Raw genomic sequence first — 25,946 nt, 5'->3', positions numbered from 1 at the left:
TGTATATACCAGGGGTCGGCAACCTTTACCACTCAAAGAGCCATTTTGACAAGTTTCACAAATTAAAGAAAACAATGGGAGCCACAAAACTCTTGAAAATTTAAAACGAAATAACACTGCATACAAAGCTTTTTTTTGCTTTGTGCTATGTTTTAACCAGGGGTCTCAGACACACGCCCCGGCCCGCATCTTAATATAAAAATTTAATGATAGTGCGACCCGCGATTGCGCCTGATAGCGTCATACTTGCCAACCCTCTCAATTAATCCGGGAGATTCCCGAGTTCCAGGGCGTGATGGTACTGCCTTTAGCGCCCTCTACAGCCTGCTCCAACAGCGTACCTGCTCGGCCACATGTTGAATGCAGCTTCAGCATGCTCAGTGCACACGTAAGCGACAGCAAGGCATACTTGCTCAACAGACACACAGCTTACACTGACGGTGATCGTATATAACAACTTTAACACTGTTACGTTACAAATATGCGCCACACTGTAAACCCACACCAAAAAAGAATGGGGGGGTTCATGTGTGGGGGGGTTTGGTGGTAGCGGGGGTGTATAATGTAGACTGGCTGCATGGGATTCTGGGTATTTGCTGTGTTGTGTTTTTGTTGTGTTACGGTGCGGAGGTTCTCCAGAAATGTGTTTGTCATTCTTTTTTGGTGTGGGTTCACAGTGTGGCGCATATTTGTAATGTAACAGTTTTAAAGTTGTTTTAAACGGTCACCGTCAGTGTAAGCTGTGTGGCTGTTGACCAAGTATGCCTTGCTGTCTCCTACGTTAGCAAGCAGAAGCTGCATACATGTGGCTGGGCTGTCATGCGATTTGTGCAGGCTATAGAGGACAATTATTGCAGTACCGCTAAGGTACACTCTTAATTCAATTGTTAGGGTGAAAATCGGAGAATATTAACCCCGGGAGATCACTAGGAGAGGCACTGACGTCCGTAAAACTCCAGGGAAAACCGGGAGGGTCGGCAAGTATGCAGCTGAGCCGCATCAGAGTGGTCAAAGAGCCGCATGCGGCTCCAGAGCCGCGGGTTGTCGACCCCTGGTATATACAGTATACATACATACATACAAGTATATATATGTATATATATACATATATATATATGTGTATATTTATACTGTACATATATGTATATATATATATATATATATATATATATATATATATATATATATATATATATATATATATATATATATATATATATATATATATATATATACTGTATATATATATATATATATATATATACTGTATATATATTGTCCTGTGAATCCACTGCGGAGGACGCTCGCTCCCATGTGGATATGTTTCATGAAGTTATATAAGTTCATTTCTTTCTGCATTAATTTGTTGATGACATCATCACCGTCATTAAGCGTCATCCTCCCAAGCACTCTGACGGAATCAAATCAATGCTAACTGGCCCGCTGCTAATATGAAGCCGCTGACGTAGTTGGGACGGGCTCCGGTGGATCGTTTAAATCAATCTTGATTAACGCGCGATAGAATGATGCGCGGCGGCCTCGCTTGGAAACACGATCGTTAGACAATCATGTCTGCTCACTAGGATGTCAACGATTCTCTCTGTGTTGCTTTTCTTATCTTTGAAGAGGCCCTACCCTATTTGCAACGTTTTAAAATTGTGTCCTGCAAGTTTTTTTTCTAACTCGTCCCTGCTTTCGTTTTCATGCCGCTTTTAAACCTTGTGAACGGTCGGGTACGAGATCTTCACAAGAAATGTTTAAATTCTTCATGTGATTTCATTAAGTCTGTGTATGGCAACATGTCCAGCCTTTAAAAGTAGTGTTGGCCTGCCCATTCTTAAAAATGGCAGCCAGAAAGTGGTGCATGTGGAGGCCTGGAGCTGACCCTTGACCCTAGACCAGTTGCTTGGTGGCAACCATGTGACTTAGAGACCAGTCCCTTTTACTTTAGGTGGGATGGCAAACATGGAGGCAATCATACACTTTTTGAAGGGGAACAGCACTTTTGGGGGGAATTTTGCCTATCGTGCACAATCATTATGAAAGACATGACGACAGATGGATTTTTTGTAATGCACTCTAAATATTAAATAAATGCGATCAAAAGTCAGATAAAGCCCTTAAAAAAACATTCAAAAACCTCCATTAGAATTTTTTATACATTGTGTAAATATATATGTAATTTAGTAACATTTATAATAACATTCAATATTTACTCATTTTAAGCATACATTTTTTAAGGTTTTATGCCTTTTTTGTTAAAGAAAACCATCTTTTTTAACATTGATTTTGATCGATTATTATAATTTGAGAAATGATATTCTCAGGGATCCAAAGGTGTTAAAAAAAAGTTGTGCAATGTTTTAATTTTTTCATTTTCAATGCTTGGATCGCTGGATCAACTTCTGTCAACTATATGTTGTTGTTTTTTTAAATGTTTATTTTATGCTCTTTTCGTCATCGAAAACTTAGAATATGCCATATTTTTTAGATATGTCCGATAATGGCTTTTTTGCCGATATCTGATATTCCGATATTGTCCAACTCTTAATTACCGATACCGATATCAACCGATACCGATATATACAGTTGTGGAATTTACACATTATTATGTCTAATTTTGTTGTGATGCCCCGCTGGATGCGTTAAACAATGTAACAAGGTTTTCCAAAATAAGAGAACAACTTCAACTCAAGTTATGGAAAAAAGTGCAACATGGCACTGCCATAATTATTATTCAAGTCACAAAGTGCATTATTTTTTTAACATGCCTCAAAACAGCAGCTTGGAATTTGGGACATGCTCTCCCTGAGAGAGCATTAGGAGGTTGAGGTGGGCGGGGTTGGGGTGGGGGTGTAGGGGGCAGCAGGGGGTGTATATCGTAGCGTCCCGGAAAAGTTAGTGCAGCAAGGGGTTCTGGGTATTTGTTCTGTTGTGTTTATGTTGTGTTACGGTGCGGATGTTCTCCCGAAATGTGTTTGTCATTCTTGTTTGGTGTGGGTTCACAGTGTGGCGCATATTTCTAACAGTGTTAAAGTTGTTTATACGGCTACCCTCAGTGTGACCTGTATGGCTGTTGATCAAGTATGCCTTGCATTCACTTGTGAGTGTGTGAAAAGCCGCAAATATTATGTGACTGGGCTGGCACGCAAAGGCAGTGCCTTCAAGTTTTATTGGCGCTCTGTACTTCTTCATACATCCGTGTACACAGCGGCGTTTAAAAAAATCATACATTTTACTTCTTGAAACCGATACCGATAATTTTGAAACCGATACCGATAATTTACGATATTACATTTTAAAGCATTTATCGGCCGATAATATCGGTAGTCCGATTTTATGGGACATCCCTACATATTTTCCCCAAAAAATATTTCAAAGTGGAACTTCTGGTGTGAAGTAATTGAAACTTTCACTTGGTCAATAATTCATAACGACATTGATTTTGATTCATTATTATTTTCAAGCAATGACAGTGTTAAAGAAAAACAACAGCCTGCATGGCAGCTTGTTGTTATTAGAGTGAGCATTGCAACTTTTTAAACTAAAATGTTTAATAGTATTTTTAGAATGTGCCGCATGCCGTTAAAAAGGAGCTGCGGGTTCAGCAAATGGCCCCTGGGCCCCACTTTGGACATCCCTGATATAAATCATGGAGAATGCATTCAAATAGTCTGGAAGATTTGGGCACAATTGTTCATGCATCAGAGAGAAGTCATGCAATTCCTGCAAAACCAGCAGTAACAAGCTGGCAAATGAATGCGCAGATAAGATGTTCATGATGAGCAGAGACGCTCCAGCAGTCCTAAATATCATGGTTTCTGCTCAGTGTTGGCCGTCAAGCCACTTCCTGTTGTGACGTTTTGTGCAAGAGAGCAGAGACGTTTGAATAATACTGTCAGACTGGCTTCACTTTATTCAGTTTGATATTTATGGGTTGCTCGGTGCATGCGTTTGTGCACGTGCTGCGTGCGTGTGTGTGTGTGTGTGTGTGTGTGTGTGTGTGTGTGTGTGTGTGTGTGTGTGTGTGTGTGTGTGTGTTCTTGAGATATCAACAAGGAAAAGTACCTTCCATATGAGGACCGGTGAACAAGTTAGGACATAAACCATGGTCCCAGTACGGAAAACCATTGCATCTAATAGAGAATGTCTCATTTGTGGTGAAATCTATCAAAATTCAGGTGGTCCCAAAAAGAAGAGATTTTTCAAATTGACTGTGTGTCGGTTTTAAAAGTGCTCCCCCTCAGGCCAACGTATGTAGTAACAAGTAAATGGTAAATTGGTTATACTTGTATAGCGCTTTTCTACCTTCAAGGTACTCAAAGCGCTTTCACACTATTTCCACATTCACCCATTCACACACACATTCACACACTGATGGCGGGAGCTGCCATGCAAGGCCCCAAACACGACCCATCAGGAGCAAGGGTGAAGTGTCTTGCTCAAGGACACAACGGACGTGACGAGGTTGGTAGAAGGTGGGGATCGAGCCAAGAACCCTCAGGTTGCTGGCAACTCTCCCAACTGTGTGTAAGAATTGAAATGCGCCCGCCGTGGCTAAAATTAATTTTAAAAAAATATAAATAAATAAAAAACAAATATATATATATATATATATATATATATATATATATATATATATATATATATATATATATATATATATATATATATATATATATATATATATATATATATACTGTATATATATGGAGACATACTGTAATAACTTGAAGTAAATAATGAAAATTAAAAAACAATTACAAACAAAAAATTCAAAAGAAAAAAAACAACTGAAAGCAGTCTTTTTCTCACAATGTGTCTAGAATAGAATAGAAAGAATAGAATAGAAAGTACTTTATTGATCCCTGGGGGAAATTCAGCACCACAGTTCGCTCACAATAGACAATAATAATGATAAATAATATAATATATTATATATAAATAATATAAATATATTTTACATATACTACATATACTCTACATTTAAGTGCAGTCTACTTTTTTCTTATAAAATTGGGAACAATTTCTCATATTTTTTCTGTTTCTGTAATATTGCAATATTTTCTCGTAAAATTATTCCTTTTTTATATAAATGATAAATAAATATAAATAAATATAAAATAATTACTTTTTAATGCAAAATGGTGACATTGGTAATATAAAATTCTGACTTGTATCACAATATTGCCAATTTTTGTGTCGTTCTTGTAAAATAGTGACATTTTTGGAGTATAATGTTGACTTTTGTCATAATTTTGCTAAGTAAAATTCCGATTATTATTATAAAATTGCCAAAATGTTAAGCTTTTCTTGTAAAATTGCGACTGTTATTGAGTAAAATTCCAACTTTCATCATAATATTGCACAAATGTTCAGTTTTTCTTGTAAAATTTTGACTTGTGTTGAGTAAAATTACGACTTTTATTATAATACTGCCAAAATTCTTCCAAAGTTTTTCTCGTGAAATTGTGACCTTTTTCTTGTGAAATTCCAACTCATTTTTTACAACAAGCTTTTTTATATTTGCATAGTATGTATATATTATTATTGTTGTAAATACACATCTTTATATATCTAGAAAGGGTGGTCCTAAAGAGGTAGGCATTTTTTGGAGGTCTCAAGAAGGTAACAAATACAAGAGTGTGTGTGGGTGTGTGTTGTGTGTGCGTGTGTGTGTGTTTAATCGTACCACACTTCCTGTCAATGAGAAAGGACGCAAAAGAGAAAGGCTCCGCTCTTGCTACCGGAGTTTTTTGTTACATCTGAAGATTTTGACCACTGATTTGCGATCACAGCCACAGGAGAGTACCCTGGCATCTTCAATCTGATTTTGGTCAGTTGAGAGGCACTGGTACGCTGAAAGAAGGCGAGTTGAGAGAGCCGTTAGACTCAAGCCAAAGGCGCCTTGCCGCAGTTCAAAGCGGTTGCCTAGCAACCAAAAGCTACAGCGAGTTTACAGATGTTTTAAAGTGATCCCGACGTCGCAGAGTGATATAAGTTGACAGGCTGACACCTCAAATTGATCTCTGAACGGCGCAAGATACGAAATTGTTGGAAAAAACAAGTTAAAGTGCCGCAAGTAGCTAAAGAAGCAACTGCCGTTAAGACACAAGCAAGAGGCAGTGACGTCAGTGACTGCCGCGATGCGAAAAGGTAAAGGAAAGATTGAAATCCCGAAACCTTCGGGGTCAGCTGTTACAGAACACAACTGGGAACAAGATTTGAGGTTGGACACAGGACATGATGGGAATCAAGAAGTGATAATACAAATACTTGAAGAAATGAAAGAAGAAATGAAAGAAATGAAAGAAATGAAAAAAGAAATGAAAGAGGAAATGAAAGAATTGAAAGAATATCTGAGAAAAGTAACAACAGAACACCAACAAGATGTGAAAAGTCTGCAGGAAAATATAGAAAATCTGCAATCTCAGAACAACAGAAGAAATAATGAAGCCACTGAAATGGGCAAACGAATGAAGACCCTTCAAGAAGACAACAACATGTTGAGGAATATCATAGATGAAATGGATCAGGACAAACGAATGAATGATATCATCGTGACTGGGCACCGAATTAAACCAAGATCCTATGCGAAAGCTGTGAATAATGAAGGTGAACCAGATGAAATGGATATGATCTCAGCAGAACAGCAAGTGGTCAACTTTCTGCAATTAAAGGAAATTGAAATTGACATTAATACCATCGAAACATGCATCCCACTGAACGGAAGAAACAACAACGCCACTCCAGTCGTGCTCGTGAAACTCGTAAACAGAAAATCTAAAATGGCATTGCTGAGACAGGGAAAGAAGCTGAAGGGAACAAATGTGTACATGAATGAGCATCTCACAAAACGCAATGCTGGAATCGCCAAGAAAGCACGCGACTTGAGAAGGCAGGGAAAAATCCAGGGAACTTGGAGCACCAACTGTAAAATCTACATCAAGCTGAATGGAGGTCCAGAAGCAAGAGTAATTGTTGTCCATGACATCAAGGACCTGGACAATTTTTAAAGTTTACACAGCTACCAATAAACGATGATAATGGACTCTGACAGAAAACAAACACCCAAATTCAACATCGACACTACTATGTTCCAAGGGACGACTAAACAAGAGGACCTACATTCAGGATTGCATCCACCTACACTTATTGAGATTATTGAAACAACATCAAAGATTGTTGAACAAGAAAATATGGAACTAAAAAATTTCTGCAACAAAGATTACAAAAACCAGGATTTGGAAAATGATATAGATCCAGATACAAATTTTTTCTCCCACATCAGTAATAATTGTTTTTATTATACAGATGATCAATATAATAGCAACATTACATGCGATAACAAATTGTCAATTATTCATTTTAATAGCAGAAGCTTGTATGCAAACTACAACAACATTAAGAACTTTTTGGAACACATCAACGAACCATTTAAAGTGATTGCTGTTACAGAAACATGGATTGATGATAAAAAAGGAATAGATTTTGATCTGGAGGGATATGAACTAAACTACATCAACAGAACCAACAAAAATGGAGGAGGAGTAGCTGTGTACGTGATGAAGAACCTGAACTACAAAGTGGTAAAAAACATGTCATTTGCTATAGATAATATCTTAGAATGTATAACCATTGAAACATGTCAGGAAAAAAGCAAAAACATTTTCATCAGTTGTATATATAGATCACCTAAGTCAAGTATAGAAACATTTGAAGAATGGATCAAGGCTACTTACATGGATAATGGTCAAAGAATAATGTTCTTATGTGGTGACTTTAATATTGACTTATTGAACCCTAACAAGCAAAAGTCTATTGATGACTTCATTGATACAATGTACAGCATCAGTTTATATCCAAAAATCACAAAGCCAAGTAGAATCACAGCACACTGTGCCACGCTTATTGATAATATTTTTACCAATGAGTTTGACAATTACACTACAAGTGGTCTACTTATTACCGACGTTAGTGATCATCTGCCAGTTTTTACAATATATGATGGACACTACAAGAAGAAAATGGAAGACAAAAGGACATTTCGAAGACTGTGCACAGAGAAGAGGATGACTGCTTTCAAAATTGAGCTACAAAAGCAAGATTGGGACAATGTGTACAATGAAAAAGAGGTTGATGAAGCATATGAACATTTCTTAAACAAGTTCATAATACTTTATGACAAACATTGTCCATGGATACAACTTAGTAATAAACAGAGAAAGAATAACCAACCATGGATGACAAAAGGATTAAAAAATGCTTGTAAGAAGAAGAATACACTATATAGAGAATTTATAGCACAAAGAAGTATAGAGGCAGAAATTAAGTACAAAAAGTATAAAAACAAGTTAACAGAAATACTACGATCATGTAGAAAAGAATATTACAGTGAATTATTGGACAGGAACAAAAATAATATGAGAGCAACATGGGGCATCCTCAATAGCATTATTAAAAATGGCACAAAGAGGGACTACCCTCAATACTTTTTAGACGGAAATAAAAACAATGACAACATAAAGGAAGTAGTTGAAAGCTTCAATAATTATTTTGTAAATATTGGACCAAAATTGGAAGAAAGGATTCCAGACCCAGTTCCAATTGAGGACTATAATGATACCATAGAGCGAAATCCCAACTCCATGTTCCTCAGTAATGTGACACAGGAGGAAATAGTTACAATCGTGAAAAAATGTAAATCTAAGACTTCAACTGATTGTAATGGAATTGATATGGAAACGATAAAAAAGGTTATAGAAGAGATCTCAGGACCATTAACGTATATTAGTAACCTATCATTTCAAACAAGTACATTCCCAAACAAAATGAAAATAGCTAAAGTTGCACCAATTTATAAGACTGGAGATAAACATCAATTTACAAATTATAGACCTGTTTCTTTACTTCCACAATTTTCTAAAATCATTGAAAAACTGTTTAATAACAGATTAGAGAGTTTCATAAATAAAAATAGAATACTCGAAGAGAACCAATATGGATACAGAGGTAATGTCTCCACTTCAATGGCTTTAATTGAAATTACAGAAGAAATTACCAATGCAATAGACAGTAAAAAATGTGCAGCAGCAGTTTTTATGGATCTAACTAAAGCATTTGACACAATTAATCACAATATTTTAATCAAAAAACTAGAACGATATGGCATCAGAGGGTTAGTCTTAAACTGGATAAGAAGTTATCTAACGAACAGGAAACAATACGTGAAGCTAGGCGAACACATGTCTACAACGCTAAATATATCCTGTGGTGTACCTCAGGGATCAATATTAGGACCTAAATTATTCAATCTCTACATAAATGACATTTGTAAAGTTACAAAAGATTTAAAGTTAGTATTATTTGCGGATGATACAACAGCGTTTTGTTCAGGAGAGAACACACAGGAGATAATACAAATAATAACAGAAGAAATTAACAAATTAAAAAGATGGTTTGACAAAAACAGACTATCGTTGAATCTTAGTAAAACTAAAATAATGCTATTTGGTAATAGTAGAAGAGAAAGTCAAACACAAATACAAATAGACGGAATAGAAATTGAAAGAGTAAATGAAACCAAATTTCTAGGTATAATGATTGATGATAAATTGAACTGGAAATCTCACGTAAAAAATATACAACATAAAGTAGCAAGAAACACGTCAATAATGAATAAAGCAAAACATGTTCTAGACAAAAAATCACTTCATAGTCTATACTGCTCACTAGTGTTACCATATCTGAGCTACTGTGTAGAAACATGGGGAAATAATTACAAAAGTACACTTCATTCATTAACGGTGTTACAAAAAAGATCAGTTAGAATAATACATAATGTTGGATATAGAAAACATACAAATCCTTTATTTATTGAATCAAAGATACTGAAATTCCACGACATAGTGAATTTGCAAACAGCTAAAATTATGCACAAAGCAAACTATAACCTGCTACCCAAGAATATACAACAATTCTTCTCGACAAAAGAGGAGGAATATAATCTTAGAGAAAAATGTAATTTAAAACATTTGTACGCACGTACAACACTTAAGACCTTCAGTATATCAGTATGTGGAATTAAATTATGGAATGGATTAATAAGCAAAGCAATCAAACAATGTACTAATATGATCCACTTCAAGAAACTCTTCAAACTTAAAGTGTTTACAAAGTACAAAGAAGAAGAACCATGACAAACATTTTCAATTTATTTCATCCATTCATTCATTCATTCTTAAAGTAATCTTACTTATCTCATCATATGAAATATGACTTTCTTCACCAATTATTATTATTAAATTCTTACTATTATTTATTTATTTATTTTTATTGTGATTACATATGGAATTTATTGTGAATAAATTGAGAACAGAAAGTGAATAAAAAAGTTTCAGCAACTGTTATGTAAAGAAAAGGGGTAGGATTAAATAAGCTCTGCTTCTTCCTACTCCTTTTCGAACATGTTGAAAAGAGAAACTGGAAATTGTGATGTATCATGTTGTATGCTTGCATGTTCGAAATAAACTCAAACTCTACACTCTACTCTACACTCTCTGAGTATTTTCCCTGTGGCGTTTGCAGGTGCGGCCATCTTTGTATGCTTCTTGTATGAGAAAATGTGGTCATTTACAAGATATTGAATGTGTCTGTGCGGGCCCGTTGGCATGTGCGTCACGGAATGTGCTATATAAATAAAGTGGATTGGATTGGATTGGACAGGTATTGGTTGTGGTCCACTGCACTAACACATGGACATAAGTGCTCGTTTAAAACCATGTGCTTGTCTTACACTCTTGTTTTGAGTGATCCATCATGCAGTGTCTGCTTGTGCGGTAATTCCCATGAAAAATGTCCATACACTGTCATGAAAGTCAGCAAACGTAAAGTAGGATCTTTGACTACTAAGAAACATTAATGGTTTAAGGTGGGGGTGTCCTAACTATTTCCACACAAGGCTGCATACTAAAAAAATGGGAGTCGCTTATTCCGCCTATAAACTCTAAAAAAACATCCAAAAACCTCGGTTAACGTTTTATACACACACTGTGAGTATATAAACGGGCACATTTATAATAACATGTAGTATTCACATATTTATTTAATTTTAAGCATACGGTGGTGTAATACATTTAGAGACGCATTACAACGTTCGATTTTCTTTCAACAACAACAACAGTACTAGTCATGGCAGACTTCATGAGAGACAAAAGCGACTACTTTGGGACAAACGATGATCCAGACACTTATATTTTTGAGTCTGAGTCTAAAGAGGATGAGCTACAAGATTTAGACCAGGGGTCCCCAAACTTTTTGACTCGGGGGCCGCATTGGGTTAAAACAATTTGGCCGGGGGCCGGGCTGTATATATATATATATATTAGATATATATACATATATATATATATATATATATATATATATATATATATATATATATATATATATATATATATATATATATATATATATATATATATATATATATATATATATATATTAGATATATATGTGTGTATATATATATATGTATATATATATATATTAGATATATATGTGTGTATATATATATATATATATATATATATATATATTAGATATATATGTGTATATATATATATATATATATATATATATATATTAGATATATATGTGTGTGTATATATATATATATATATATATATTAGATATATATATATATATTTATATTAGATATATATATATATATATATATTAGATATGTATGTGTATGTCAGTGGCGTGCGGTGACTTTCATGTCAGGTGAGGCACTGACTTCATCACAGTCAGATTTACAAACATATGAACCCTAAAGAGTATCTTATTCACCATTTGATTGGCAGCAGTTAACGGGTTATGTTTAAAAGCTCATACCAGCATTCTTCCCTGCTTGGCACTCAGCATCAAGGGTTGGAATTGGGGGTTAAATCACCAAAAATTATTCCCGGGCACGGCGCCGCTGCTGCCCACTGCTCCCCTCACCTCCCAGGGGGTGAACAAGGGGATGGGTCAAATGCAGAGGACAAATTTCATTACACCTAGTGTGTGTGTGACAATCATTGGTATACTTAACTTTAACTTTACACTTACAAACTGTAGCACACAAAAAAGCACATTTAATTAAAAAAAAACGTTATTATGGTCTTACCTTTACTTATAAGTGCGGGAGCAGTGGTGTTCATGTTGGAAGAGTTGTAAATGAATGAAAGATTAAATCCGCGCAGCAGTCTGCAGGTGTACCTAATGTTGTGTCCCTGTTCACGGCTCCTCCGGTGTGCCGCGCGAGCATTGTTGTTTTTGCACTTTTTGGCTTCTTGTTAAGTGACTTTTTTTGGGTGTGGGCTTTGGTTGGTGTGGCGCTCCCGTCGGGCGGTACATTCTGCGGCGGAGGTGCTTGGCACCAGGAGGCGGGGTTATGAGACGAGCCTCCAGTTTTATGATCGCTCAGCACAATAAATACATTATACACATACAGTTGTTGACAAAATACACTGTACATTATATACCTCAGCTAACTAAACTATGGAAATGTATAATATAATTCATATAGCAATACAGTCTCACTGCACAGCAGGCCAGCAGTTAGCCGAATCATTGCGCACAATCCATGTTGAGGCACAACTGAGTGACGTGCCTCAACTGGCTGCTGATCACCGCACCGGATCTTCTCAGTATTTGAACGGCAAATGTGAAAATAAAAATAAAAATAATCTAAAAATGGCGAAGTTAAATGGAAAATAACTTTAGTATAATCACTGGATAAATATAACAGTTTAATTATTTTTTTTCTTTTTACTTTTTTTTTTCTTTCCATGATGGCAGGTGAGGCCCCGCCTCCCCTGCCTCTAGTGCAGGGGTGGGCAATTAATTTTTACCGGGGGCCGCATGAGCTACCCGAGCACTGCTGGAGGGCCACATCAACAATATTTCAATTACATTTTGCTCAATATTATTTTTGATATATACCGTAAGATAAATAATAATAATAATAATAATAATAATAATAATAATTAATAATAATAGTAATACTTCAACATAGTGTGTGTAACAGCATTCCATGACTAATATAAATAAATTAACATTAATAATAAATGACAGTAAAATAAGCACACGTATGACTGAGGAGTCATAGTGTAACTTTGTGTGGTGTTTGAGTTGTCCGACTTTTTGTGTGGCCATAAACGCACCAGTGGTTTAGTGCTATGCGTGTTGGTGACAGATGACAAGTTGGTTTTGGCCTGGTTTGTACGGCAGAAAATGACTAGTTTTTCGAGATAGAATTGTTTTACTCATGTTTTTGGTGTGGTTATGTCCGAATATAAACAGTTTTGCTAAATAAAGTGATCGATATAATTCCTGTCCTCGAAGCATCTCGATAGACGTTACAATAATTGAACGGTGTTCAATTGAACGGTGTTGACGAACACACTTAGGGCCGCTTGTTGTCACTGTCACTCAAAGTTGCATTGCAAAATTCCATAGAATAAATATGTTTATTTTGTTTAGAATTCAGATGGGATTTGATTTGGTGCGCGGCATATACTTGCTGCGCGCAGCGGACGCTTGAGCAGTGCGCAATTGCGCAGGCACGCACCTTAGAGGGGACGTTGCTTTGCAGTTCATTTCTTGTTGAAAACACGGCATTCCTCATCAACTTTTCTCTTTTTAGCGTCTCGGGTGTAAACCGTGCATCACTTGTCGCTGCATGTGCACCTTCACTCGCAGGTTACACACGGACACACGCCCATAAATAATACTTTTCAAAATAAAAGCAGCACAGTTGTATTGCGCGCAGGACATAGATGTTTTTTCAACTTTATTTTGTAATTGCAGCTGTTCACATTCACTCACAATCACGCACACGCATACGTCCACACGGAAGTAATACAAATAACGATTTTCAAAACAAAAGCAGCACCGTTGTATTGCACACTCGACATAGATACTTTTTAAAATTTATTTTGTAATTTATAATTGGCCTCACGCGGGCCGGACAGGGACGCACAAAGGGCCGGATGCGGCCCGCGGGCCGCAGAATGCCCAGGTCTGCTCTAGTGACTGCACGCCACTGGTGTATATATATATATATATTAGATATATACACTACCGTTCAAAAGTTTGGGGTCACCCAAACAATTTTGTAGAATAGCCTTCATTTCTAAGAACAAGAATAGACTGTCGAGTTTCAGATGAAAGTTCTCTTTTTCTGGCCATTTTGAGCGTTTAATTGACCCCACAAATGTGATGCTCCAGAAACTCAATCTGCTCAAAGGAAGGTCAGTTTTGTAGCTTCTGTAACGAGCTAAACTGTTTTCAGATGTGTGAACATGATTGCACAAGGGTTTTCTAATCATCAATTAGCATTCTGAGCCAATGAGCAATCACATTGTACCATTAGAACACTGGAGTGATAGTTGCTGGAAATGGGCCTCTATACACCTATGTAGATATTGCACCAAAAAACAGACATTTGCAGCTAGAATAGTCATTTACCACATTAGCAATGTATAGAGTCTAGTTCTTTAAAGTTAAGACTAATTTAAAGTTATCTTCATTGAAAAATACAGTGCTTTTCCTTCAAAAATAAGGACATTTCAATGTGACCCCAAGCTTTTGAACGGTAGTGTATATATATATTTATATTAGATATATACGTATATATATATATATATATATATATATATATATATATATATATATATATATATATATATATATATATACAGTATATATATATATATATATATACATATATATATATATATATTAGATATATATAGCGCACTTTCCGCACGCGCGATTATGTCACGTTATTGATGAGAAAATGCATTTTTAGACAATATGATTTGCCTGAGCGGCTAGGAGACACAGTGAGTAGCAGGCGGTACAATGTGGATAAGAAAAGACAGAAAAAAATAATTTATATATATATATATATATTTTTTATTTTTTTTAATTTTTTTAATACTTGGGACTTCCCGCGGGCCTGATTTTGGACGCTGGCGGGCGTAGCTCTAAAGGATCAAATGACACATTTTTCTTCCCAAAGTGTTAAATGAATGTTGTCTGTTCCACGAAAGAGCCACATTGTTGACGTGATAAAATCAAGTGTTTCCACCAAATGTATGTTTTTATTTCTTTCAGGACAGCTGAAGAAGCCACGTCCCCCCATGACTTTGATTCGGGTAAGTTTGCATCTTGTGGATGGACACATTGCCAAGATACCTGTGGCGGTGGGGGCATGGTTAGGGGGTGTGGTCACGATGACGTCATTTTTTTTTAAAAGGCTAAAAAAATGTATACATACATTTAAAAACACATTGTGGTGCAAACACTGTTTTTTCCGGGGGACATATTTTCAACAGTGCGCAAATAATATCCATTCATACTGTAACGACTGGCTGGTGGTATGTTTGTGTGGTTTTGATTTGTTGTTCGTTGTTCCCATGAACACACCATCTGTGCCTGAAAGGGGATTGGTGGAGAACGAGGAAGTGTTGTTGTTGAAGCACGGAGATGGAATTGTGTGCACGAGTGATGTTCAATACCACTGATTTTCTTTCTGATTTGACACAGAGTAAAATTCAGGCTGGTATCAGCGATACCGGTCCGATACCGATACTTTTTGCAAATAAAGATCATGTGTCTTGCAAAACTTAAAAAATAGTGTATTGGTGTCGTAGAGTTTTTCAAATGTTTCTGCTCTCGGGAAATCCCCTTCCAACAATATAAAATCAGAGGGGCGAAACAAATGATGGCATTATTCTGCACTGAATGTGTTATCTAATTGATATTCAACTCTGTATGTAGTGTCTCCAAATAGCCTACAATAAAAGGAAAAATACACTTTTTGTTTTATGATAATGAGGGACTCATTTTAACTGCCAGTAATTTTCTTAAATAGACACAGTTTGCAATGGCTGTTTTTTTGGTAATAGCTTTGTATGATTTAATGACACATAATTTATCACTTTTTAGGGAAACTTTACATGAATACATTGTTTTTTTCTTCTTCCCACCAATCACTTTTCATTTACACAAGATCTCATTGATTTAGTTACTTTAAAGTGTCCATCCATCCATCCATTTTCTACCGCTTGTCCCTTTTGGAGTCGCGGGGGGTGCTGGAGCCTATCTCAGCTGCATTCAGGCAGAAGGCGGGGTACACCCTGGACAAGTCGCCACCTCATCACAGGGCCGACACAGATAGACAGACAACATTCACACTCACATTCACACACTAGGGCCACTTTAGTGTTGCCAATCAACCTATCCCCAGGTGCATGTCTTTGGCAGTGGGAGGAAGCCGGAGTACCCGGAGGGAACCCACACAGTCACGGGGAGAACATGCAAACTCCACACAGAAAGATCCCGAGCCCGGGATTGAACCCGGGACTACTCAGGACCTTCGTATTGTGAGGCGCATGCATTAACCCCTGTTTCACCGTGCTGCACTTTATAGTGTGTTCCTGTTAATAATATACATTATCTCAAATAACTTAAGTATCAAAAGTATCTATTTTGATTTAAGACATTCCGCGACCCCGATAGGGACAAGCAGTAGAAAATGGATGCATGGATGGAATCCATATTAGAGCGTAAGGATTTGCTATCAGCATTATCAATATTTTAGTATCAATCCGCACATCACTCGTTTGCACAAGAGGAAATACATGTTGGATTTAGGACGGTTGTTAGCATAAGATTGGCAATAAAAGTTAAAAATAGCGTCAGACTTTGTTTGACTACTCCTGGAGGCTACAATAAATTATATTACTTTAATTTGTTTTCAGGTAAAAAAAAATATTTTATGGTGCGGCGGCTATAATTTTGCCATGGTGGTGCGCCACAATCAGTTGCTTCAAGGGAAAACCCTAGTACAGTATAGTCCACGTGACCCGCTTCCCTCCACACAGTCACAACTAGGGCTGGGCGATATGGCCTTTTTTTAATATCTCGATATTTTTAGGCCACACGATATACATCTCGATATTTTGCCTTAGCCTTGAATGAACACTTGATGCATATAATCACAGCAGTATGATGATTCTATGTGTCTACATTAAAACATTCTTGTTCATACTGCATTAATATATGCTCATTTTGAACTTTCATGCAGAGAGTGAAATGACAACTAAGTCAATTTACCAAAACTGTATTTATTAAGCAGTGGCACAAACATTCATGTCATTTCAAAACAGAAAGTGCAAGATTGTCAGAGACATTTTAAAACAAGCTATTAGTGCACTTTTGTGCATGATGTCCTCAAGATGACAAATCAAAACAACACTAAATTAAAGTGCACTATTTGTACAGAATGCCACTACAATAGTTTAAAACAAATAAAGTGCACTTCTGTGCATGATGTCACACAAGACATGTCAATAACTGTCAAATAAAACTGAGCTGCATAATAGGAAATCAAATTGTGTACGTGCTTCGCAAAGTGGTAGGTTCCGGCGGACGTTATCTCCTTATGTCGTGGACTAATTTTTTCATACGGTGTTGATGTGGAAATGGTTGCCTCTGCATTTTGTTGGTGTGGCACCGAATGGAGATGTTGACATGCGGAGTAAGCACTCTTCATTCTCGAGCGGGTGACTTTTCAAATGATGCTACAAATTTCGCCCCACACTTGACAAATTACGGCTGTCTGTTCGACATATTCCCACTTGAAGCCAAACCACCGCCAGACGATGGATTCTTCTTCCTTCATTTGTTACCAGATTCGCACCTTTTTTCTCTCGTATTAAGACTCACACCACAGCTAACTTTAGCCATGCTGTTACCTCTCTGCTCCGCAAGGGCGTATATGTATGTAACGTATGTAAGAAGAATCAGAATCAGAATCAGAATCAGAATCAGAATCAGAATAGTTTTATTGCCATTGTTTGAGAACGGGTTCACAAACTAGGAATTTTTCTTGGTGCAAACGTGCGACATAAAACACATATAACACATATTTGGTATAAAAAGAGCTCATCATCATCGTATGGGCAGCTGTTTTCCGGCACCCGGACCTGAGGCCGAGGGTCTATGCCTTTTACCACCCCAGGCCCGGGGGGCCCTCCCGTTCATATGTCAGGACACACAGAAGTGAGCCAGGTCACCGAGCAGTCATCCAGGTCCGCCAGGCCACGCAAACCATTAGGAGCACGATAAATCGGGCAACGCAGGATCACGTGGTCGGCAGTCTGCTCCTCCGCGCCACACTCACACGTCGCGTTAGGTGCTAAGCCCCACTGGAACATGTTTGAGCGAAAGCGACCGACACCAGTTCGGAGGCGGTTAAGCCTCACCCAGGCCACTCGTGGTAGTGAGAGGCCTGGTATTGAGCCGGTGTCAGGTATGAAGTCACGGAGTCTGGAGGAGATGGTATGCTCCAGGTCCGTGCTCCATTTGTGATTCGCCCAGTGAGCCGCCCTGATGTTGTTGTCACTGCATTGCTGCAGGAGCTTCAGGGCGGCTGGTACCAGTGGGTCTCTGGAGGGGAGGCGGGGCGTTGGCTCTGAGGAGAGTGTGAGCCTTTCATGGAGCAGGTGGTTCTCATCCATGTTTGCCCGGCCCGCCAGAGTTGCTACAGCACCTTGGCGACGAAGCTCAGCGGGTTGGATGCCTGCTAAGATGGGCAGTAGCTCCACAGGGGTGGGGCGCAGGCATCCAGTGATAACACGCAAGGCTTCGTTGATCGGGACATCAAGTTGTTTAGAGTGAGCACTGCGCGCCCAGACAGGTGCGCAGTACTCAGCAGTTGAGTAGACCAGGGCAAGTGCTGCTGTTCGCAGAGTTCTTGCCCCGGCACCCCAACCGGACCCGACCAACCGTCTCAGCAGTGAGACGCGGGTGTTGAGTTTCTTGCGTGTTGCCAAGAGGTGTTTACGGAAAGTGAGCGACCTGTCCAGGGTGACCCCAAGGTATTTAGGGTCAGGACGAGGGTCTTCAGGTGTAGGACGAGGCCGGCATAGGGTAAGGGAAGCCCCATCCGGCTTCCGCACCTCGAACCTGATCTCACGATCCGCTTCCCAATTGTATAGGTGGAAAGCTTGTGTCACCGTCTTGGATTCGCTGAGCTTCAATCTCCAGTTATGGAGGTAAGTCACTAAAGTCTCCATGTCCTGGCTTAGAGTTCCCTCCAAGGCCTGCCAGTCCCTGTCGGAGTGCAGCAGCGCGAGATCGTCTGCGTATGCGAACCTCCGTGAGACTGTGGCAGGCAGGTCGTATGTATAGATGTTATACAGGAGGGGAGCCAGGACAGATCCCTGGGGGACGCCATTTTTCAGGCGCCGCAACCTGCTTTTATCTCCGTTACTGGTGGTGAGAGTAAAGCTGCGGTTCCAGACAAGCTCCATGATCATTTTGACCATGTGCCTGTCTGGAAGCAGGCGGAGTAGTTTGCAGGTGAGGCCGCGGTGCCAGACTGTGTCATAGGCAGCAGTCAGGTCTATGAAGACGGCACCGGCCTTCTTTTTCGCCTCAAAGCAGTCCTCGATGTCCTGGGTAAGGAGGGCGACCTGATCCATCGTGGACTTCCCACGTCGAAAACCCGCCTGCTCCCGGGGGAGGTGGGGGTCTATAAAAAGAGCTGTGACTGAGCTATCAGATAGACTTAGAAGGGATTCAAGGAATTCAAGGAGCTACTGTTAGGAGTTATTGTTCATTTGCCTGATGGCCGAGGGGAAAAAACTGTTCAGGTGGCGGGAGGTGTGGGTCTGGATGGAGCGTAGTCTCCTGCCTGAGGGGAGAGGGGAGAATAGTGTGTGTCCAGGGTGAGAAGAGTCAGCTGTGATCCGACCCACACGCCTCCTGGTCCTGGAGGAGAACAAGTCCTGGAGGGATGGGAGCTTGCAGCCAATCACCTTCTCAGCAGCACGTACGATGCGCTGCAGTCTATTCTTATCCTGGACTGTGGCGCCGGGGAACCACACTGTGATGGAGGAGGTCAGGATGGACTCTATGATGGCTGAGTAAAACTGCACCAGCATCTCGGTCGGCACCTTAAGTTTCCTCAGCTGCCGCAGGAAGTACATCCTCTGCTGGGCCTTCTTGATGAGGGAGCTGATGGTCAGCTCCCACTTGAGGTCCTGTGTGATGGTGGTGCCCAAGAAACGGAAGGAGTCCACAATAGGGACGGGGGTGGGAGAGTCAATCAGGGTGAGGGGGGATGGTGGGGCTGTGACTTTCCTGAATTCCATGATCATCTCCACTGTTTTCTGGGCGTTCAGCTCCAGGTTGTTGAGGCTGCACCAGGACGTCAGCCGGTCCACCTCTCTCCTGTAAGAAGGTGCGCTTGTTTAAAGGCCTACTGAAATGATTTTTTTTATTCAAACGGGAATAGCAGATTCATTCTATGTGTCATACTTGATCATTTCGCGATATTGCCATATTTTTGCTGAAAGGATTTAGTAGAGAAAATCGACGATAAAGTTCGCAACTTTTGCTCGCTGATACAAAAAACCTTGCCCCTACCGGAAGTAGCGTGACGTCACAAGCGGTAGTGCTGCTCACAATTCCCCGTTGTTTACAATGGAGTGAGAGATATTAGGAGCGAGAAAGTGACGATTACCCCATTAATTTGAGCGAGGATGAAAGATTCGTGGATGAGGAACGTTAGAGTGACGGACTAGAATGCAGTTCAAGATATATCTTTTTTCGCTCTGACCGTAACTTAGGTACAAGCTGGCTCATTGGAATCCACACTCTCTCCTTTTTCTATGTGGATCACGGATTTGTATTTTAAACCACCTCGGATACTATATCCTCTTGAAAATGAGAGTCCAGAAGGCGAAATGGACATTAACAGTGACTTTTATCTCCACGACAATACATCGACGAAGCTCTTTAGCATGAGCTAACGTGATAGCATCTGTCTCAAATGCAGATAGAAACAAAATAAATAAATCCCTGACTGGAAGGATAGACAGAAGATCAACAATACTACTATCAGGAGACACCAAACCAAACACTGGACATGTAAATACCTGTCGAAGCCTAGCAATGCTGTTGCTAACGAAGCTAACTTAACAACGGACCTGGTCAGAGCTATGATAAAAACATTAGCGCTCCACCTACGCCAGCCAGCCCTCCTCTGCTCATCAACACCCGTGCTCACCTGCGTTCCAGCGATCGACGATGCGGTCGGCAGCCCGGAGACGTAGGAAGTCAAGGTGAGTTCGCCGCCAGCGCGTCTGCTATCCAACAAAGTCCTCCTTGTTGTGTTGCTACAGCCAGCCGCATACACCGATCCCACCTACAACGTTCTTCTTTTCAGCCTCCATTGTTCATTAAACAAATTGCAAAAGATTCACCAACACAGATGTCCAGAATACTGTGGAATTTTGTCGAAGAAAACAGAGCTCTGTGTATTGTGTCCAAAAGGGTCCAAACACTTCCGTGGACCTCGCGACGTCACGCGCATACGTCATCCTCCAAAGGCGTTTTCAACCAGAAGTTCCCCGGGAAATTTAAAATTGCAATTTATAAGTTAACCCGGCCGTATTGGCATGTGTTGCAATGTTAATATTTCATCATTGATATATAAACTATCAGACTGCGTGGTCGGTAGTAGTGGGTTTCAGTAGGCCTTTAAGTCTCTGTGAGAAGGAGAGACTAGAAAGAGTGAGAAGAGCCTGTAGTTTAATGCCTGCAGCTAAAAGCAACTGCGTGAGAACGTATACTCGAATATCACGATATAGTCATTTTCTATATCGCACAGAGACAAACCCGCGATATATCGAGTATATTCGATATATCGCCCAGCCCTAGTCACAACAATCACTTTTTGGCCGCAGCGCTTCTGTTTGCAGTGTGAACCCTGTGGCGCTTTCATCATCTAGCACCGGCCGTGAAACGATCACCTGGTCCCGCGTGCTCGTGGCCACCGTGTAATGTTTGTGATTTACCACTCGTGACGTTATGATGGTAAAACTTCACGCACCAGTATATTCTGCTGATGCACATCAGCAGCGCTGTGTCACCGCGTTGGAATATCGGAAGTTTGATCAATAATCCTCCTTCAGGAGGCTATAACATCAATCTCATGTGCGAAAGGGGCTAAAATCAATGCGTCCTGTGTACGTTTCTGACTATCTCTTGCCTGAACAGATATTTTTGCTTGTGAAATTCCCACCAGCAGGTTAGCCTTTTAAGATAATTGTGCTGTAATCTGCTGCTTTTCCCCTTTTTTGTGAATCACATTCATGTTTATCGACTTTGTAATAATGAAATAAAACTAGAGACACAGTAACACAGTCAAAAGATGAATGCAACAGAATCCTAATGTGAAATAAATACAACACAACTGGATGCAATAACACGCTGTGTGAAAACTAATAACACAACTGATACAATCTATCTCTTCATTTTTATCGCTTTTTGTCACTTCATAGCTTGTCTTCGCTCTCTCTCACCGCCACGTCTTTATTGCTATTCTGCCGTTATTTGTGTGTCTTTGTGTACATGACTTAGAAAACACAATTCTCTGGAATATTTTAGTTTAGTGTAGCTGCAGTGTGAAGAGAAAGAGAGGAGAAATGAATAAGCAGACATTCTGTTCCAACAACCTTTGTGTGTTGACTTCATGGGCATGAATGGTAAATAAAGATTAGTTTGATATGGCGGCTGCGGACAGTATCGACAGGAATGTTATTACGGGGTATTGATTGTTGTTTTTTAAGCCTTTGTCAGCCCTAATGGAAAAGCACACAAATAGATATGCCAGATGTTCAAAGGCCACCTACAGAAAAATGGAAGTTAATTATGAACTTATTAAATGTTTTGTTTATCAAACATGCTAAAACCCGATAATGCACGGTGGTAATTGGAACTCCTCCTATAGACTTTTTTCAGGAAATGTTTTTTTAGGGATCTCGATAACAGCTTGCGAAACTAATATTTTTGATCAAAAATGCAAAGTAATTAACAGCAAAATAGTATCCAATAAATGATGTGCTTTACTATTATTTCAGTTTTTTTTCCTTAAACATTACATTTGAAAATTCCTGTTTAACAATTACGGCTGCATCTCAATACAGTAGATTAAATATTATATTGAAAAGTGTATTTATTGCAGTAGTTCAATTTAAAAAGTTCAGTTCTGTTCAGTTTCAGTTTATTTGGAACATGCATATGATACAATGTAATGCATCACATATTTCCGGTTGTTTCATTACAGCACGTCCGAAAAGGAGTAGGAAGAAGCAGAGCTTATTTAATCCTACCCCTTTTCATACCATGGCAATTTTATCCAATTTTCTTGTTCTCTGTAACAGAACAGTGAACAAATAAATAATAAATAAATTATATACCATAGTAAACAAACACATATTAAATACATAAATGTTCTTTGTCTCAATAAAAATTTTTTAAAAAAGGGTTCAAGATGTTCATCATAATTCTTGTTCTGTGTACTTTGTGAACACTTGTAGTTTGAACAGTCTCTTAAACTGAATCATATTGGTGCTTTGTTTGGTTTCTTTGGTTAATCCATTCCATAATTTAATTCCACATACAGATATGCTAAAGGTTATGAGTGTTGTACGTGCATATAAATGTTTTAAATTAGATTTTCCACTAAGGTTATATTTTTCTTCTTTTGTTGAGAAGAATTGTTGTACATTCTTGGGTAGCAGGTTATAGTTTGCTTTATACATAATTTCAGCTGTTTGCAAATGCACCAAATCGTTGAATTTCAATAATTGTGATTTAATAAATAAAGGGTTTGTATGTTCTCTATATCCAACATTATGTATTATTCTAATTGGTCTTTTTTGTAACACAATTAGTGAATGAAGCATACATTTGTAGTTGTTTCTGTTACGACCTGGTCGCATCGAGGTGCGGTGGTGTTCTCCCAATGATGCAGACGGGCTCGGACACAGCTTGCAGGGAGAAAAATGATTTATTTTCACAAATCAGACAGAAAAAACAAAAACGACTAGCATGGGAGCTAGCAAGCAAAATAATCTAGCATGAGAGCTAGCAGGAAGCAAAGTGGTCGTAACTTGTTGCATGAGAACAAACTAGGAAGCCAGGCAGAGTGCTGCCCGGGCGAAGACTAAATAGCCCTCTGATTAGCGCTCGGGCAACAGGTGCGCGTCCCGAAACGCTAACCAGAGGCAGGTGAGCAAAAATCTGCCGTCATGGCAACAGAAACAAAACACACGTGACACTAAACTGTAAACAAACTGATCCGAGCAGCGGATCCTAACAGTACCCCCCCCTAAAAGGACAGATTCCAGATGTCCCTTGAAAACAAAAAAAAAACAACTGGAACCCGAAAAAAAAAAACAAGCAAAAAGTTCACGAGTCAAGGGCGGGCGGGGGGGTGACTTGGTGGTGGGTCGCCAGGCCACGTGTCCCCGAATCCACCGGGGAAGGGTCAGGTGGCGGCGGCGAATGGAACGCCGCCGCCGCTGGCGAGGCGGGCGACCACGGTAAGGCCACATTCGTGGCCGCCGAGAAGGTGGGCGTGAGTGGCGCCAGAATCTCAGCAGCCTCTGAGTCCTCGAGGGCTGCATGCGGGGACATGCTTTCCGCTTGCGCCGCCGGACCACTCGAGGTCGCTGAGATGTCGCCGTGGAGGCGGTGGGAGTCGCTGTCGTGGCAGCCGGAGTCGCTGTCGTGGCAGCCGGAGTCGCTGTCGTGGCAGCCGGAGTCGCTGTCGTGGCAGCAGGAGTCGCTGTCGTGGCAGCAGGAGTCGCTGTCGTGGCAGCCGGAGTCGCTGTCGTGGCAGCCGGAGTCGCTGTCGTGGCAGCCGGAGTCGCTGTCGTGGCAGCCGGAGTCGCTGTCGTGGCAGCCGGAGTCGCTGTCGTGGCAGCCGGAGTCGCTGTCGTGGCAGCCGGAGTCGCTGTCGTGGCAGCAAGAGTCGCTGTCGTGGCAGCAAGAGTCGCTGTCGTGGCAGCAGGAGTCGCTGTCGTGGCAGCAGGAGTCGCTGTCGTGGCAGCTGGAGTCGCTGTCGTGGCAGCCGGAGTCGCTGGTGCGAGAACCAGTCGTGGTACAGGTGCTGGTGCGAGAACCAGCCGTGGTGCAGGTGCTGGTGCGAGAACCAGTCGTGGTGCAGGTACTGGTGCGAGAACCAGTCGTGGTGCAGGTACTGGTGCGAGAACCAGTCGTGGTGCAGTTACTGGTGCGAGAACCAGTCGTGGTGCAGTTACTGGTGCGAGAACCAGTCGTGGTGCAGGTACTGGTGCGAGAACCAGTCGTGGTGCAGGTACTGGTGCGAGAACCAGTCGTGGTGCAGGTACTGGTGCGAGAACCAGTCGTGGTGCAGGTACTGGTGCGAGAACCAGTCGTGGTGCAGGTACTGGTGCGGGAACCAGCCGAGGTGCCGGTACTGGTGCGGGAACCAGCCGAGGTGCAGGTACTGGTGCGGGAACCAGCCGAGGTGCCGGTACTGGTGTGGGAACCAGCCGATGTGCAGGTACTGGTGTGGGAACCAGCCGAGGTGCAGGTACTGGTGTGGGAACCAGCCGAGGTGCAGGTACTGGTGTGGGAACCAGCCGAGGTGCAGGTACTGGTGTGAGAACCAGTCGAGGTGCAGGTACTGGTACCTGTGGTGGAGCTGGTGCTAGCCTTAGCCTTGGCGCTAGCTTAGGTGCAGGTGGCCTAGCTGGCGGTTGCGGCTTAGCAGGCCGTCGGACTGGTGGCGGTGGCCGAGCAGGAGGTTGCGGCTTAGCACGCCGTTGTGCCACCCCACTCGCACAGCTCCCAGTACTAGCCCCCCCCTCAAAAAGCGGATCCCAGACGCGCTCCTTGCGGATTGGAACCGTCTTCAAGGGTGGGTGGAGGGAGGTCCGGGGGAGGGCTGAATCCTCTCCTCTAAATTGTCCAAAATGTCTTTTCTTACTCCCCACTTGAGACTGGGTGGGAGCACAGGGGGAAAAAATATGTGCAGTGGGCGGAGCAATAGTCACTGGGGGTGGAGCTAC

The 25,946-nt window shown here is 40.6% G+C and overlaps 1 protein-coding gene across 2 annotated transcripts in view; it reads left to right on the top strand.

The window, feature by feature from the left end:
* LOC133658485 (sodium/calcium exchanger 2-like) overlaps positions 1 to 25,946 on the top strand; it is a 229,466-nt gene that overhangs the window by 57,903 nt on the left and 145,617 nt on the right. For both annotated transcript variants that reach the window (XR_009827479.1, XM_062060570.1), the window contains exon 2: positions 15,166 to 15,206. The gene's annotated coding sequence lies outside the window, so the exon portion shown is untranslated. The remainder of the gene's footprint in view (positions 1 to 15,165; positions 15,207 to 25,946) is intronic.

The sequence above is a fragment of the Entelurus aequoreus genome, linkage group LG10 (assembly GCF_033978785.1).
Source record: "Entelurus aequoreus isolate RoL-2023_Sb linkage group LG10, RoL_Eaeq_v1.1, whole genome shotgun sequence".
Classification (NCBI taxonomy): Eukaryota; Metazoa; Chordata; class Actinopteri; order Syngnathiformes; family Syngnathidae; genus Entelurus; species Entelurus aequoreus.
This window is presented reverse-complemented; position numbering and strand designations above follow the sequence as displayed.